Below are 6,193 nucleotides of genomic sequence, written 5' to 3' on the forward strand. Positions count from 1 at the left end.
TTTTTTTGTCTTTTTGCTATTTCTTTGGGCTGCTCCTGCAGCATATGAAGGTTCCCAGGCTAGGGGTTGAATCGGAGCTGTAGCCACTGGCCTACGCCAGAGCCACAACAACGCAGGATCCGAGCCGCGTCTGCAACCTACACCACAGCTCACAGCAACGCCGGATCGTTAACCCACTGAGCAAGGGCAGGGACCGAACCCGCAACCTCATGGTTCCTAGTCAGATTCGTTAACCACTGCGCCACGACGGGAACTCCATCTTTTTTTTTTTTTTAGCACCATAAGCTGCACAGTTCACAGCAGGCTGGGTCACCATTATATTTGGCACATCACCAGGGCCAAGTACAGTATAAGATAAGGATTGTTTCAGTGCTGGTAAGAAAGATCTGTTCTTTGACTAAATAAATACAAGGTTTACTGGATGACTGTATTTATCAATCCCTAAGAAAGCTGAAGACAAAACTATGCAGTTCTGATGGTCTGTAAGAAAGGTCAGGAGATAACTGTCAAATGAAATAGTGACTTACTCAACCATTTCAAAATTCTCCAAAGAAATACAACTCCATGAGTTTTAAATCTCCAAAACAGAATTTTGTCCCTAATTATCTCTAACTTTACCATAGGCTCTCTGTAATTTTTAAAAATACCCATCTGAGTGATAAAGGGAAAATGGGAAGCAAAGAAAGAACAATAAAATTAAAACATTATTATATCTGAGATGGTTTAATTAGAAGCATCATACAACATAGAGAGAATAATCTGACATTACTGAAGGTGAATCCACTAAGGAAAAAAAAAAAAAAATACAGAGAAGGCAAGCAAGGGAAAGAGAAATACAGAAAAGGGAGGGAACGAGTCTTTGGTAAAAGAGTAAATTCCTAGGGAATGGAATGCACAGGCTTTTGTCACCAGTGGGGACGGTGGGGGGGAGGGGAACGACACACACAATGCATCACTTGGCTTCCAAACTGAACGCATGTTAACAGAAACAGAGCCTCTGAAGAAGGAACTTTTCCAGGACAGGACGAAGTGCTTGTTCAAATCATGCAATGCACAAGCCCTGAAAACAAAAGGAGAAAAACTAAGAACATACTGTGTCTAATGATCTCCAAAGGAGAAGACGAAGAAGGTGTTTGAAACAAGAAAGGCAGGAAAGCAACTTTCCTACCCTGATAAGGAGAAAGAGAGCAGAGGAGGAAAAAAAGAGAGAGAGAGAGAGACTCAAGCTCAGACACCGATGCTCTCAGCATCACCTCTTACTGTAATAAAATTAAGGTAGTTATGAGATGGCAATTTCTTGTCAGCTTTAAAAAGAAATGGTGTAATTGAATTTTACACACTTGATTGAGCCCCTATTCTAGGTAGCTTGTACCGCAGTTACTGGGAATCCAAAGCTATTTATAAAGCATTGTCCCTGTCCTCAAGGCACTCACAGTCAATTATATTTCATAATCACATTTGGTACTTACTAGCTATTAAAGGCTTCATCTGGGCTTTACCTGTAGACAGGAAATGCCTGCAGACCCTTAAAAAGATATCTACTGAAAATGATATTTGAGATTGTCTTGATAATACAGGTATCTCTACCAATATCTGCAATAATTTTTTAATTGAACCTCTTAGACATTAAAATGGAGTTTAAATACTTAACATTTTCACATAATTACCTGAAAAGTTCATTATTTTAAGTATTGGTAAAATCATGATGACACTTGACTACAAGGGGAAATTAATGGTTTCTAACATAATAAAACAGACTACCTTAGGGCACGTTACAATTGAATTCCCGTTTCTTCTACTCAACACTACACTTCTAGACGTAAATTGTTTTTTTTAATTAGCAAATGTTCAGAATTTTTCAAAATGTTCATCTTTATTGGTAAGAAACAGTGACATCTTTTAGAGAAAAAAATCAACACATACATACAAAACTGCTGATAGAAAGTCTGCATTTTTCATTGGGTTATCAAGACTGTAAATTAAGTTATATTCGAAAAACTGCCTAGAAAACAGTAATTGTGTTATGCTAAATAGATGATTATTAGACACCTGCTCCTACCCAAGTATTTTTCTCTGTCAAGACAGTAAGATGTTTAGCAACTCAAATCTATCTCCCACTGACCACAAAATACAGCCAAGCCAAACAATTCAGGAAAGTCTTTCCTGTTCTTCTTCTGTATTATGATAGCAAAGTCTTGGCAGGAAAGTTAGTTCCCATTCAAAACAGCTCAAAAGAAAAAAGAATAAAGCCGCCTCTATGGAACACACGTGTATTCAGGATTCAATTTCTAAGAGCAAATACTCTGGGTAGAGTCCCTGAGCAATTTTTCTTCAAACTTTCCGGTCAAACTTTGTAATCACAGTATCACTAAGCTAAGATAAAGAAATAAGCAGAGTTTCAAGATCATCGGCTCTCTACAGAAATAAGAGTGAAAAGACATGTTAACTCATTATTTTTTGGATCATTTTATGTTCTACTTGTTTAAGTATGAGGAGCGTGTGTGTGTGTGTGTGTGTGTGTGTGTGTGTGTGTAGAGAGAGAGAGAGAAAAAAATCAACCACATATCAGAAAGAAGAAATCAAGGAAAGCTAAGCCAATAAGACATGCCCTAAAAGTTCCCTGGTGGCACAGCGGGTTAAGGATCCAGCTTTGTCACTGCGGTGGCTTGGGGCTCAGCGGTGGTGCAGGTTCGAACTTTGGCCCGGGAACATTCGCACACGCTGCAGGCACAGCCAGAAACAAAAGACCTGCCCTGAATGTGAGAGATGGTGCATGTAAGCTTGGTCAGAGCATGAGCTGATGAGCGGCAAGCAGAAAGAACCAAAGTGGAGATGCCTGTATTCAGCATTATCCACCTAAGAAACTATATGTACTACAGATGCTTAACACTCTCTACGGAAGTCAGAAAAAGGCTCTTTCTAAATTATTTTAAAGTATGTCCCTCAACTCCTTGAATAAGTTATGTTCTCTGCACAATGATTCTCTTTTCTCCGCATTCTCCTAACACTTGTTATTTGTCGTCTCTTTGATAATAGCCATTCTGACAGGTGTGGAATGATGTATCATAGAACGTATCTATGTCTAACTATTTAGTTCAGGTTTTCTTAGAAACTCTTGGGGTCAACTTCATGAAAGTTCTACTGATTCCAATTGCTTCACAACTCTGAGAAAGGCTAAACAATATTCATTTACATATTATCTTTCTTCAAGGAGCTAAGCAGAACTCTTCAAGAGCAAAAGACGAAAGTTAGCAAATTTACATCAAATTTTATACTAAGAGTCAATATACCCTGCTTTTAAGTATACACAGAAATTCTAAGTTAATCATATACCCTTGGACAAAGACTCTTAAACAAATACCAGAACGTAGAAATTATAAATCAGATTTTTCAACTAAAAAATATAAAATCCAGGAGTTCCCGTCATGGCACAGTGGTTAACAAATCCCACTAGGAACCATGAGGTTTCCTGTTCCATCCCTGGCCTTGCTCAGTGGGTTAAGGATCCGGCATTGCGGTGAGCTGGTGAGCTGTAGTGTAGGTTGCAGATGCGGCTCGGATCCCACGTTGCTGTGGCTCTGGCGTAGACTGGTGGCTACAGCTCTGGTTAGACCCCTAGCCTGGGAACCTCCATATGCTGTGGGAGTGGCCCTAGAAAAGGCAAAGACAAATATATATATATATAATCCAGTCACTCTGAAATAACCGATTAGAAAATTCACCAGAGGAGTTTCCGCCATGGCACAGTAGGTTAAGAATCTGAATACAGCACCTCGGGCTGATGCACAGCCCAGCACAGTGGGCTAAAGGATTCTCCCTTGCTGCAACTGTGATGTAGGTCCCAGCTGTGGCTTGGATTCACACTTTTCCCAGAAACTCCATTTGCTGCAGGAGTGGCCATAAAATTTAAAAAATGAAAAAAAAAATAGAAAATGCAACAGAAAATAGAAAAAGTGTACTAAGCTTGAATATTTTTTAAATGGTAAAATGAATTAGCAAACTAAAAAGCTTTTGCACAGGGAAGGAAACTATCTACAAAATGAAAAGGCTACCTACTGAACGGGAGAAGATATTTGCACAAGATATATCTGATGGGGGGTTAATATCCAAAATACACAAAGAACTCATGCAACTCAACATTTAAAAAAACAAACAATCCAATTAAAAACAGAGAACCTAAATAGACATTTTTCCAAGGAAGACATACAAACAGCCAACAGACACATGAAAAGTGCTCAATATCACTAATTATCAGAGAAATGCAAATCCAAACTACAATGATATATCATTCCACACCTGCCAGAATGGCTATTATCAAAAAGACAACAAATAACAAGTGTTAGGAGGATGTGGAGAAAAGAGAACCATTGTGCACTGTTGGTAGGAATGTACACTGGTGTAGCCAACATGGAAAACAGTATGAAGTTCCCTTAAAAACTCAAAAACAGAACTCTCATATGATCCAGCAACTGCACTTCTGGATATTTTTCCAAAGGAAACAAAACCATTAATTTGAAAAGATATATGAGCCTCCATGTTCTTAGTAGCATTGTTTACAATAGCCAGGATATGGAAGCAACCTAAGTGCTCATTGGTAGATGAATGGAGAGAGAAAATGTAGTACATCCCTCTATCTACCGTGAAATATTACTCAGCAATAAAAAAAGAATGAGTCCTTGCCATTTGCAACATCATGGATAGAACCAGAAGCTATAATGCTAAGTGAAATAAGTCAGACAGAGAAAGCGAAAGACCATATGACTTTAGTGGGATCTAAACAACAAAACAAATGAATAAACTAACCAAATAGAAACAAAGTCATAGGACAAACAAGTGGTTGCCCAAGAGGAACAAACTTCCAGTTACAAAATAAATGAGCCACAAAGATGAAATGTACAGCATGGGGAATATAATCAGTTACCCTGTAATATCTTGGTACAGTGACAGATGGCAACTAGACTTATCAAGATAATCATCTTGTAATGTATAGAAATATCAAATTACTATGTTGTGCACTAGAAACTAACATAGTGTTGTGGGTCAATTATACTTCAAAACAAACAAACAGGAGTTCCCGTCATGGCGCAGTGGTTAACGAATTCGACTAGGAACCATGAGGTTGCGGGTTCGGTCCCTGCCCTTGCTCAGTGGGTTAAGGATCCAGTGTTGTCGTGAGCTGTGGTGTAGGTTGCAGACACAGCTCGGATCCAGTGTTGCTGTGGCTCTGGTGTAGACTGGCGGCTACAGCTCCCATCTGACCCCTAGCCTGGGAACCTCCATATGCCGCGGGAGCGGCCCAAGAAATAGCAAAAAAAAAAAAAAAAAAAAAAAAAACAAGTCCATGGAAAAAAAAGATCAGAGGAGTAGAAAAGGGGATTTGGATGAAGGTGATCAAAAGGTACAAACTTCCAATTATAAGATAAACAAGTCATAGGTATGCAATGTACAACATGAGTAATATAAATAACACTCTGTATGTCATACATGAAAGTTGTTGAGAGAATAAATCCTAGGAGTTATCATTACAAGGAAATACTTTGTATCTATATGAAATGATGGATGCTCACCAAACTTATTTTGGTAATCACACCATAACGTATGTTAAGTCAAATCATTATGCCATACATACCTTAAACTTACATAGTGCTATATGTCAATTATATCTCAATGAAACAGGAAAACCAAAAGTAAAAAAAAATTATAAACTAGTTTATTTTAAAGAAAGAAATTCAAAAATCATGTAATTAAAAACTGCATTCAACTATCAAATAAAATTTTTAATATAGTATGGTTAAACTTATGCTACTAAATTTGAAAATAGCCACAAAATTATTTTGGAAGTAACCATGGATATCAATCAATACTGATTTAAAAGAAGTAGGGAATCTGACAGAATCCATCACTACATAACAGATTTGCTGGGGTGCAGGGGGAAAATAATTATTTTAAAAAGACAGATCAAGTTTCCAACATTTAAAGAACAGATAATATGTTTTATAACGACTTTTAAAAGAAAAGATCATTCTGGTGCAATGGGATACAGAAAAACATGGGGAAACTTACTAGTTTATTATTGAAAAGAAACATGCTATCATACAAAACATCAATAAGTCAAAGAGAAAAATCACAGGATGCCCAAGAGCATTTGCTAAAATCCAAAGTCTATTCTTGATAATTCCTAGTGAAAAAAATG

The 6,193-nt window shown here is 37.7% G+C and overlaps 1 long non-coding RNA gene across 1 annotated transcript; it reads left to right on the plus strand.

Annotated features, from left to right (window-relative positions):
* Nucleotides 1-260: 260 nt before the first annotated feature.
* On the plus strand, nucleotides 261-5,337 carry LOC146398629 (uncharacterized). The gene is made up of 2 exons (XR_014819639.1): nucleotides 261-3,433; nucleotides 3,748-5,337. It is a non-coding gene; the product is annotated as an uncharacterized LOC146398629 (long non-coding RNA).
* The last annotated feature ends 856 nt before the right edge of the window (nucleotides 5,338-6,193 follow it).

Source organism: Sus scrofa, chromosome 11, assembly GCF_054392235.1.
Source record: "Sus scrofa isolate SSC_HxYL_T2T_F1_AM1 chromosome 11, Sscrofa_HxYL_maternal_Yorkshire_Landrace_v2.0, whole genome shotgun sequence".
NCBI classification, from domain to species: Eukaryota; Metazoa; Chordata; class Mammalia; order Artiodactyla; family Suidae; genus Sus; species Sus scrofa.